At 47.4% G+C, this 12,099-nt stretch overlaps 1 long non-coding RNA gene across 1 annotated transcript in view; it reads left to right on the forward strand.

The window, feature by feature from the left end:
• LOC128659409 (uncharacterized) overlaps positions 1-12,099 on the forward strand; it is an 84,860-nt gene that overhangs the window by 56,987 nt on the left and 15,774 nt on the right. The gene's annotated exons all lie outside the window — the stretch shown is intronic.

Below are 12,099 nucleotides of genomic sequence, written 5' to 3' on the forward strand. Positions count from 1 at the left end.
TTTTAGCTTCTTAAAGATTGGCCTGATCTCAGAGCCTAGGAAGCTTTTTATTAATGTAAATGTTCAATGTACTTGCACATGGGATCATAACAGCCTGTGGTAAAAAATAAACTTAAATGGATTGGATAGAGTGATATTTTAAACAACTTTCTCCAACATTGGTGTGTCCGGTCCACGGCTTCATGCTTACTTGTGGGATATTCTCTTCCCCTACAGGAAATGGCAAAGAGAGCACCCAGCAAGAGCTGTCCATATAGTCCCCCCTCTGGCTCCGCCCCCCAGTCATTCTCTTTGCCGTTCTGAACAAGTAGCATCTCCACGGGGATGGTAAAGAGTATGTGGTGTTAGTTGTAGTTTTTTATTTCTTCTATCAAGAGTTTATTTTAAAATAGTGCCGGTTTGTACTATTTACTCTACAACAGAAAATGAAGAAGATTTCTGTTAAGAGGAGTATGATTTTAGCAGTAGTAACTAAAATCGGTTGCTGTTCCCACGCAGGACTGTTGAAACCAGAGAACTTCAGTTGGGGGGAACAGTTTGCAGGCTTATCTGCTACAGATATGATCAGTCATATTTCTAACAAGACATGTTAATGCTAGAAGACTGTTATTTTCCCCTATGGGGTAAGTAAGCCATTTTTTTTTTAGACTCATAACAGATTAAGGCTTATTATTGGGCTCTATACTGGTTGACACTATTGTGGGCTAAATCGATTGATTTATTTCATGTTTAGAGTGTTTTTTGAGTATGTTAAAGCACTTTTGGGAACGTTTTTATCGCCTGGCATTTAGACTACTAGTTCTCTCAGAAAGGCCCCTTCACTCTGTTATGCAGAGGGAGGAGGCCCCATTTTCGCGCCTCAATTTCGCAGTTTACTTCCATGGCAGTGCATGCAGCTTCATGTGAGGGGTCCTGTGGCTACAAAAAACGGATTCAGGAAGGTTTATTTCAGTTCTGAATTACTCTCAGGGAAGGTAAAGAGCCGCAGCAAGGCTGTGGCTGTGATTGTAGTGTATTAAAATTGTTAAAATTGAACAAATAGCTCCGGTTTGCTCATTTTAAGGGTTAAAGTCTTGAAACTTGGCGTGCAATACTTTCAAGGCATTCGGACTCTGGGGTAAAAATTTTGTAAACATTGCCTTCATTGTTTTTCAAAATATCAGAAATAAAGTGTGCCTGTTTATTATTTAAAGGAACAGTAACGCTTTTCTTTAAAAACGCTTTTATTGCATTATTAGCCTGCCAAAGTCTGTCTAACATGTCTATACCTTCAGATAACTTATGTTCTGTGTGTATGAAAGCCAAGGTGGTTCCCCCTTTTAATGTATGCGCAAATTGTGTCATAGCGTCCAAACAAGTTATGGACAGTCCTGCCACATTGAATAAGATTGCCCAAGATGATTCTTCTAATGAAGGTAGTGGGGATAGTTCTTCATCCTCTCCTTCTGTGTCAACACCAGTTTTGCCCGCGCAGGCTAGTACATCTAGCGCACCAATGCTTGTTACTATGCAACAATTAACAGCAGTAATGGATAATTCTATAGCAAATCTGTTATCCAAACTGCCATCCTACCCTAGAAAGCGTGATAGCTCAGTTTTAAATACAGAAGATGAGCAGGTTGGCGCTGAGGACAATTTATCAGTTGTACCCTCACATCAATCTGAATTGGTAGTGAGGGAGGGTCTGTCTGAAGGGGAAATTTCTGATTCAGGAAAAGTTTCTCAGCAGGCAGACACTGATGTCGTACTATTTAAATTTAAGTTAGAACATCTCCGCGCCCTGCTTAAGGAGGTGCTAACTACTCTCGATGACTGTGATTCTTTGGTAATTCCAGAGAAATTGTGCAAGATGGACAAATTCTTAGAGGTCCCAGTGCACGCTGATGCCTTTCCGATACCCAAGCGGGTGGCGGACATAGTGACTAAGGAGTGGGAAAAGCCAGGTATACCTTTTGTTCCGCCTCCTATATTCAAGAAAATGTTCCCCATGGTTGACCCCAGAAGGGACGCATGGCAAACGGTTCCTAAGGTTGAGGGGGCAGTATCAACATTAGCTAAGCGCACAACTATTCCTGTTGAGGACAGTTGCGCTTTTAAAGATCCTATGGATAAAAAATTGGAAGGATTGCTAAAAAAGATATTTGTTCAACAAGGTTTCCTTCTTCAACCAATCTCGTGCATTATTCCTGTCACCTCGGCAGCGTATTTTTGGTTCGAGGAACTAGAAAAATCGCTCCAAAGAGAGACTCCATATGATGAAGTCATGGACAGAATTCACGCACTAAAATTGGCTAATTCCTTTATTTTGGATGCCGCTTTTCAATTGGCTAAGTTAGCGACGAAAAATTCAGGTTTTGCAATAGTGGCGCGCAGAGCGCTTTGGCTGAAATCCTGGTCGGCGGATGTGTCGTCCAAGAATAAATTGCTTAATAGTCCTTTCAAGGGTAAGACCCTTTTCGGGCCGGAATTGAAAGAGATTATTTCGGACATTACTGGTGGAAAGGGACATGCCCTTCCACAGGATAGGCCTTTCAAGGCTAAGAACAAATCTAATTTTCGTTCCTTTCGCAATTTCAGGAATCCTAACTCTGCGGCCTCCAGACAAGAAGGCAAATCTTCCCAGCTTAAACCAGCATGGAAACCATGGCAAGGCTGGAATAAGGGTAAACAGGCCAAGAAGCCTGCGGCTGCTACCAAGACAGCATGAAGGGGTATCCCCCGATGCGGGACCGGATCTAGTGGGGGGCAGACTTTCTCTCTTCGCTCAGGCTTGGGCAAGAGACGTTCTGGATCCCTGGGCGCTAGAAATAGTCTCTCAGGGGTATCTTCTAGAGTTAGAGGAACTTCCTCCAAGGGGAAGGTTCCACATGTCTCGTTTATCTTCAGACCAGATAAAGAGACAGGCATTCTTACATTGCGTAGGAGACCTATTAAAAATGGGAGTGATAAACCCAGTTCCAACAGCGGAACAAGGTCTGGGTTTTTACTCAAACCTGTTTGTAGTTCCAAAAAAAGAGGGAACTTTCAGGCTAATTCTGGATCTAAAAATCCTAAACAAATTCCTCAGAGTTCCATCATTCAAAATGGAAACCATTCGGACAATTTTGCCAACAATCCAGGAAGGTCAATATATGACTACTGTGGACTTAAAGGATGCGTACCTGCATATTCCTATCCACAAAGATCATCATCAGTTCCTGAGGTTCGCCTTTCTGGACAAACATTACCAGTTCGTGGCTCTTCCGTTCGGTTTAGCCACTGCTCCCAGAATCTTCAAAAAGGTGCTAGGGTCCCTTCTAGCGGTTCTAAGACCGAGGGGCATTGCTGTAGCACCTTATCTAGACGACATTCTAATCCAAGCGTCGTCTCTTTCCAAAGCAAGGGCTCATACAGACATTGTTCTAGCCTTTCTCAGGTCTCACGGGTGGAAGGTGAACGTAGAAAAGAGTTCCCTGTCCCCGTCAACAAGAGTTCCCTTTTTGGGAACAATAATAGATTCTTTAGAAATGAAGATCTTCCTGACAGAGGTCAGAAGGTTAAAGCTTCTAAACGCTTGTCAAGTTCTTCACTCTATTCAGCCTTCCATAGCTCAGTGCATGGAAGTAGTAGCATTGATGGTTGCAGCAATGGACATAGTTCCTTTTGCTCGAATTCCTCTAAGACCATTACAACTGTGCATGCTCAATCAGTGGAATGGGGACTATGCAGACTTGTCTCCCCAGATCCAAGTAGACCAGGTAACCAGGGATTCTCTCTGCTGGTGGTTGTCTCACGATCACCTGTCTCAGGGAATGAGTTTCCGCAGACCAGAGTGAGTCATTGTCACGACCAACGCCAGTCTCTTAGGCTGGGGTGCGGTCTGGGAATCTCTGAAAGCTCAAGGTCTATGGTCTTGAGAAGAGTCTCTTCTTCCGATAAACATTTTAGAACTGAGAGCGATATTCAATGCGCTCCTGGCGTGGCCTCACCTAGCAAAGGCCAAATTCATAAGGTTCCAGTCGGACAACATGACGACTGTAGCGTACATCAATCATCAGGGGGGAACGAAGAGTTCCTTAGCGATGAGAGAGGTATCCAAGATCATCAAATGGGCGGAGGATCACTCCTGCCACCTATCTGCAATTCACATCCCAGGAGTGGACAACTGGGAGGCGGATTATCTGAGTCAACAGACTTTTCATCCGGGGGAGTTGGAACTCCACCCGGAGGTTTTTGCCCAGTTAACTCAACTATGGGGCATTCCAGATATGGATCTGATGGCGTCTCGCCAGAACGCCAAGGTTCCTCGATATGGATCCAGATCCAGGGACCCCAAGGCAACACTGGTGGATGCATTAGTGGCGCCTTGGTCGTTCAACCTAGCTTATGTGTTTCCACCGTTCCCTCTCCTTCCCAGGCTTGTAGCCAGGATCAAACAGGAGCAGGCCTCAGTGATTCTGATAGCCCTTGCGTGGCCACGCAGGACTTGGTATGCAGACCTGGTGAATATGTCATCGGCTCCACCATGGAAGCTACCTTTGAGACAGGATCTTCTGGTACAAGGTCCGTTCGAACATCCAAATCTAGTCTCTCTCCAGCTGACTGCTTGGAAATTGAACGCTTGATTCTATCTAAGCGTGGGTTTTCAGATTGTCATAGATACTCTGGTTCAAGCCAGAAAACCTGTAACTAGGAAGATTTACCATAAGATATGGCAAAAATATATCAGTTGGTGCGAATCCAAGGGGTTCCCTTGGAGTAGAATTAAAATCCCTAGGATACTTTCCTTTCTCCAAGAAGGTCTGGAAAAAGGTTTGTCAGCTAGTTTCTTAAAAGGACAGATATCTGCTCTGTCTGTTTTGTTACACAAACGTCTGGCAGCAGTGCCAGATGTACAGGCGTTTGTTAGAATCAAGCCTGTTTACAGACCCATGACTCCTCCTTGGAGTCTAAATTTAGTTCTTTCAGTTCTTCAGGGGGTTCCGTTTGAACCCATGCATTCCATAGATATTAAGTTATTATCTTAAAAAGTTCTGTTTTTGGTTGCTATTTCTTCTGCTAAAAGAGTTTCTGAATTATCTGCTTTGCAGTGTGCTTCTCCCTATCTGGTATTCCATTCAGATAAGGTAGTTTTACGTACCAAGCCTGGTGTTACGGTTACCCTTAGTCTCGCTGAGAGATGGACCGCTTAGTAGCCTGGATCCCTATTGCTAAAGAGGGGAGAAGCTGCTTTCCATAGTATTCTATATGAGTCTCGCAAATATAGAATAATCTCCCTTAGCTGCAGTACAGCTAGGATACCCTTCTGCCCACAAAAACGAGTCAACGCTGCGATTGAGGGTCAAACAAGAACTCAGGACTGGGATGCCCAGCCTGCTTTTTATTAAGGTAACATGCACACAGGGCACTCCCAGGGGGAGAGGGGGGGAAGCACAAAATCCCCCATCACACATTTAGATAGAGAGCACTGTCCTTTGACAGGCCACAATAGGATTACAGTACTTAAGATAACAAGTTTACAAGTTCATCTTATCAATTAGCAGTCTGGCTCCAGAGGTGATTAGACAATCGTTTCTACAAGCTGAAAAAAAAGAGTTAACTCTTTATGAAATGAAACTTGTTACGGTTTTCTTGGAGCCCTTCTTAGGCGCTGGCTTGGCTGGTTCAGGCATTGCTGGGAAATAAGCTCTTCACAACAAAATAACTAATGCTTCTGTAACATTGCTCCCTTTCTGTGGAACACTCTGGCAGACACGGTCTGACCCCTTTTCGGGGCAGACTAAGGCTGTCCAGACCGCTGGTTATGCGGGGCTGAGGTCGGTTTGTCTGGACAACCCGTCGGCGTTGCCATTCTGTTTCCCAGGTCTGTAAGTAATGGTGAAATTGAAGGTTTGCAACGATAAGCTCCAACGTAATAGCCTGCCGTTATCTCCAGAGACCCGGTTCAGCCAAACCAACGGGTTATGGTCGGTGACCAGAGTGAACTCCTGACCATATAAATAGGGAGTCAATTTCTTTAATGCCCACACCAAAGCCAAACACTCCTTTTCGACCGCTGCATAGCTGACTTCGCGGGGCAAGAGCTTCCGGCTGATGTAGGCAACTGGATGCTCCCCTCCATCTTCGCCTACTTGGCTGAGGACGGCTCCCAGCCCGAACATGGAAGCATCTGTATGGACGATAAAACGTTTGTTAAGGGCTGGGGCCGCCAAGACAGGAGCGTTAATTAGAGCATTTTTGAGAGCCTGGTAAGCCGTTTCACAGTGGGGAGACCACAGGACCTGTCGAGGTAAGTTCTTCTTGGTCAAGTCAGTCAGGGGTTTGGCAAGTGTGCTGTAGTCTGGTACGAACCGTCTATAGTACCCTGCCGTGCCCAGGAAGGCTAGGACCTGAGTCTTAGTGATGGGGGTGGGCCAATTGGCGACAGCTTCTATTTTGGCCGGCTCTGGTCGCTGCTTTCCACACCCCACCCGGTGACCCAGGTACTGTACCTCGGCCATCCCAAAGTGGCATTTTTCTGGCTTCAGAGTCAGGCCAGCAGCCCGGATCTGATCCAGAACCATTCCCACATGAGCTAAGTGGTCCTCCCAGGACTCGCTGTGGATCGCTATGTCGTCCAGGTAGGCGCAAGCAAAACTCTGGAAGCCATCCAGGAGCCTATCCACCAAGCGCTGGAATGTAGCTGGGGCATTCTTCATCCCAAACGGCATTACCCTAAACTGATATAAGCCGAATGGGGTGACGAATGCCGACTTGGGGATAGCTTCCGGGGCCAGGGGAATCTGCCAGTAACCTTTGCAGAGGTCAATAGTGGTCAGGTAATTTCCCCTGGCTATACGATCGAGTAGCTCGTCTACCCTGGGCATAGGGTAAGCGTCCGTCACGGTATTTTCATTGAGCCTCCGATAGTCTACGCAGAACCGGGTGGTCCCATCTTTCTTGGGCACCAAGACAACTGGGGAGGCCCAGGGACTATCGGAGGGCTCAATTACCCTGAGCTGGAGCATCTCATCGATCTCCTTCTTCATTCCTGTCCTAACTGCTTCGGGGATTCGGTACGGAGCCTGGCGCAAGGGAGCTTGTCCCGGAGTATCTACCTGGTGGGTGGTTAAAGTAGTGTACCCTGGCTTCGGGGAGAAGGTGAGGTGTTTGGACTGGAGGAGTTGGTTGAGCTGCTCCCTTTCAGTGGGGCTAAGTCGGTCCCCTATCTGAACCTGCGCCACTATACCTGTGGGGAGGCTCTTTTCTAATAGGTCTGGAATGGGTAAACTGTCGGGGTCTTCCTGAGGGGAACAACATACGGCCGTCACGTTCTCTGGTCACTCAAAATATTCCTTGAGCATGTTTACATGGAATGTCTTTCTAAGATTGTTGTCGTGGCAGCTAGCTATCACATAAGTGGTGTCTCCCCTTTTCTCTACGATCTGGTAGGGACCCTGCCAGGACGCCTGCAATTTGTCTTCACCGGCTTAAGTACTAACACCTTTTGTCCTATGGTGAAGATTCTCTTTCGGGCCCCCCGATCGTACCATACTTTCTGTCTTCTCTGGGCCAACTGGAGATTAGCCCGCACGGATTTGGCTAATTGCTCCATTCGGTCCCTGAGTTCCAGCACGTATGGCACAATTGGGACACCGTCAGCCTCCATCTCTCCCTCCCAGTGCTCCCGGATCAGGTTTAGGGGTCCCCGTACCTTTCTTCCGTAGAGCAACTCGAAGGGAGAGAACCCTGTCGTTTCCTGGGGCACCTCCCGATAAGCAAATAGGAGGTGCGGCAGGAAGCGTTCCCAGTCTCGGTATTCCTGAGTGAACGTCTTGAGCATTTGCTTGAGGGTCCCATTGAACCTCTCACACAGCCCGTTCGTCTGGGGGTGGTATGGGGAGCTTAGGAGGGACTTAATTTTGCAAACCTGCCAGAGTTGTTGGGTCAATTCAGCCGTAAATTGGGTGCCTCGGTCGGATAGGATTTCTTTTGGAAATCCTACCCGGGAGAACACCTGTACTAGTGCATTCGCTACCGTATCCGCTTGTATGTTGGATAGGGCGACAGCCTCTGGGTACCTGGTAGCGTAGTCCACTACGGTAAGAATGTATCGCTTACCGGAGGGACTAGGGGTAGCCAGTGGTCCCACTAGGTCAATAGCAACCCGGCTGAAGGGTTCCTCTACAATGGGCATATTTACTAGCTGGGCTTTAGGGTGATCGCCTCGCCTTCCTACTCGTTGACACACATCGCAGGTGTTACAGTAAGTTCTAACGTCAGCGTGCACCCCTGGCCAAAAGAACGTGTGAGTAATGCGGTGTAGGGTACGGGTAACGGCTAGGTGGCCTGCTAAGGGGATGTCGTGGCCTATTTTGAGGATTTCTTGACGGTATTTGTGGGGCACTACCAGCTGTCGCCTACGCTGTCCCCTTTTCTCTGTCCAGCGGTATAGTTTCCCTTTTTCCCATAAGAATGTTTCGTTATCTGCCCCGCCCCCTCCGGTCTCTGCTCGTTCCCGGTACTTTTGTAAGGTCGGGTCAGTCTTAGACTCTGCCTCGAAGGCATCTGGGGTGTCCCAGGGTATGGGGCCTAACCTGTCAGGCAAGGTCGGGGTAGGTCTTACCTGTGTCTCCCGCACTGGTGAGAGCTCTCGCTCCGTCCGGGCTTGGGCCCGTGTAGTCACTGGGTCCGCCTCGTTGTTGCATACTGGAGCATAGGCAGAAGTCATGGGGCCCAAATCGTTGCCCAGTAGTACTTCGGCAGGTAAATTATCCATTAGGCCCACGTTCACAGCCCCCTTTCCCGCTCCCCAATCAAGATGCACTTTAGCTGTTGGAATTTTGTACACATCCCCCCCCCGCCACTCTAACGGCCACAGTCTGTACGGATCGCTTGTGCTCTGGCACCAAATGACTCTGTACCAGCGTGATAGTAGCCCCTGTGTCTCGCAATCCCTCGGTAGATCGCCCGTCGAGCCATACCCTCTGCCGATGGTGCTGGCGGTTATCTGAGGCAGCATATACAGGGTCTGCCTCGTGAAGCGGCCCCACATATCCCTCCATAGGGGCCTCTTGGTTAACACAGAGGGCCCGGGCCGGACGATAGGACCCAGAGGGGTAATTGTAATTCCTGGGTGTCTGGTGCGTATTAAGGGGGCAGCTAGCCATGAAATGCCCTGGTTGCTTGCATCGGTGGCAAGTCGGTCTGGGACGCTCAGAGCTGTTATTGGGTGGTCCTGAGTGTCGGACGGGCCCTGTGGGCACCGGGGCTCGGAATTCAGCACGAGGGGGTGCACGGTAAACCTCTCTGGGTTCGACCCGTGCTGGAGCTCGGTAGTTCATGGGTTCGTGAAGACGGGAGTCATAATGTTCATCGGCCAATTTGGCTGCTTCTTCTAAGGTAGAAGGCCGCCTGTCTCGCAGCCATTCCTTCCCTTGCTGTTCCATGCCATTATAAAAATGTTCTAAGAGAAACAATTGTAAAATTTCCTCCCCAGTCACCGCTTTACTTCCGCTCAGCCAGTGATTTGCCGCTCTCCGCATTCGGTGCGCCCATTCCATATGGGTATCGTTAGGCTTCTTTTCCGTGCCCCGAAACTGTCGGCGATACGTGTCCGGAGTTACAGCGTACCGTCGCAACAGTGTCTCCTTAACTAGCTCATACTGTGTCACTTCCTCAGCACCCAGAGTACGAAAGGCTTCCAGGGCTCGCCCGGATAGTTTCCCAGACAATATCGTGGGCCACTCTCTGTTGGGAATCTGTTGCAGGGCACATTGCCTTTCGAAGTCCGCCAAATATTCATCAATCCCTGTCTCGCTCTCTAGGAAGGGTCGAAATGCCGCATAGGGTATCTTGGGCCTCCCAGCATTTTCGACAGGGATGATTACCTGCGGGGCTTCAGCATTGCGGTGTGCGTTCGCTAGGTTGAGTTCGTGGGCTCGAGTCTCTCGTATATCCTCGTCCGCCTCCGCCATCAACTGCTGTACCAATTCCATGGAGGGGTTCGGCCCGTATAATGAGAGCCTTTCCCGAACAATCCTGGTTTTTTCGTCACTAATCGTGGTCGGTGTTTCCGCCATTGTGAAGCTCTGATCCAGTTCGGTCAATTCTGCGATCAGCTCTCTCCTCGGCCGGTTGCTGGCGTACCCCCCTCTGCTTTCAAGTAAATCCTTTAGGGTTGTACGCTTCAATTTTTCGTAAGCGCTCTCCATCCGTTCTGTACCTCTCCTAGGAAATCCAGGAAAATCCCGCCGCTGCCGCCAAATGTTACGGTTACCCTTAGTCTCGCTGAGAGATGGACCGCTTAGTAGCCTGGATCCCTATTGCTAAAGAGGGGAGAAGCTGCTTTCCATAGTATTCTATATGAGTCTCGCAAATATAGAATAATCTCCCTTAGCTGCAGTACAGCTAGGATTCCCTTCTGCCCACAAAAACGAGTCAACGCTGCGATTGAGGGTCAAACAAGAACTCAGGACTGGGATGCCCAGCCTGCTTTTTATTAAGGTAACATGCACACAGGGCACTCCCAGGGGGAGAGGGGGGGAAGCACAAAATCCCCCATCACACATTTAGATAGAGAGCACTGTCCTTTGACAGGCCACAATAGGATTACAGTACTTAAGATAACAAGTTTACAAGTTCATCTTATCAATTAGCAGTCTGGCTCCAGAGGTGATTAGACAATAGTTTCTACAAGCTGAAAAAAAAAGAGTTAACTCTTTATGAAATGAAACTTGTTACGGTTTTCTTGGAGCCCTTCTTAGGCGCTGGCTTGGCTGGTTCAGGCATTGCTGGGAAATAAGCTCTTCACAACAAAATAATGCTTCTGTAACACCTGGTTTTCTTCCAAAGGTCGTTTCCAACAGGAATATTAACCAGGAAATTGTTCCTTTTCTATGTCCGAATCCAGTTTCAAAGAAGGAACGCTTGTTACACAATCTAGATGTGGTCCGTGCTTTAAAGTTCTATTTAGAAGCAACAAAGGATTTCAGACAGACATCATCTTTGTTTGTTGTGTATTCTGGTAAGAAGAGAGGACAGAAAGCTACTGCTACCTCTCTTTCTTTTTGGCTGAAAAGCATCATCCGATTGGCTTATGAGACTGCCGGACGGCAGCCTCCTGAACGAATTACAGCTCATTCTACTAGAGCTGTGGCTTCCACATGGGCTTTCAAGAACGAGGCTTCTGTAGATCAGATCTGTAAGGCAGCGACTTGGTCTTCTCTGCATACTTTTGCCAAATTTTACAAATTCGATACTTATGCTTCTTCGGAGGCTATTTTTGGGAGACAGGTTTTGCAAGCCGTGGTGCCTTCCGTTTAGGTAACCTGGTTTGCTCCCTCCCTTCATCCGTGTCCTAAAGCTTTGGTATTGGTTCCCACAAGTAAGGATGAAGCCGTGGACCGGACACACCAATGTTGGAGAAAACAGAATTTATGTTTACCTGATAAATTTCTTTCTCCAACGGTGTGTCCTGTCCACGGCCCGCCCTGGTTTTTTAATCAGGTTTGAAAAATTTCTTTCTTTATACACTACAGTCACCACGGCACCCTATGGTTTCTCCTTTTTCTCCTAACCGTCGGTCGAAAGACTGGGGGACGGAGCCAGAGGGGGGGACTATATGGACAGCTCTTGCTGGGTGCTCTCTTTGCCATTTCCTGTAGGGGAAGAGAATATCCCACAAGTAAGGATGAAGCCGTGGACCGGACACACCGTTGGAGAAAGAAATTTATCAGGTAAACATAAATTCTGTTTTCCAATTTTAATTCTGTTATCAATTTTGCTTAGTTCTTGTGGTATCCTTTTTTTAAAAAAAGTCTACACCAGAATTTTTATTGTATGAAAAAAAAAAAATAGATAATAGCTTTATTACCTATTCCGCCAGTTTTGTATAACCAACACTGTTATATTAAATAATACTTTTTGCCTCTGTAGACTGCCCCGTTATTTCAGTTCTTTTGACAGACTTTGCATTTTACGTGCACACTCTGGGGCTCTTTTCAGCGGACGGCTTTATTCTTCAACAAAGGATACCAAAAGAACAATGCAAATTTGGTAATAGAAATAAATTGGAAAGTTGTTTATAATTATATACTGTAGCTGAATCATGAATGTTTAATTTACAAGTCAAGCATCCTA

Source organism: Bombina bombina, chromosome 5 (assembly GCF_027579735.1).
Source record: "Bombina bombina isolate aBomBom1 chromosome 5, aBomBom1.pri, whole genome shotgun sequence".
NCBI lineage: Eukaryota > Metazoa > Chordata > Amphibia > Anura > Bombinatoridae > Bombina > Bombina bombina.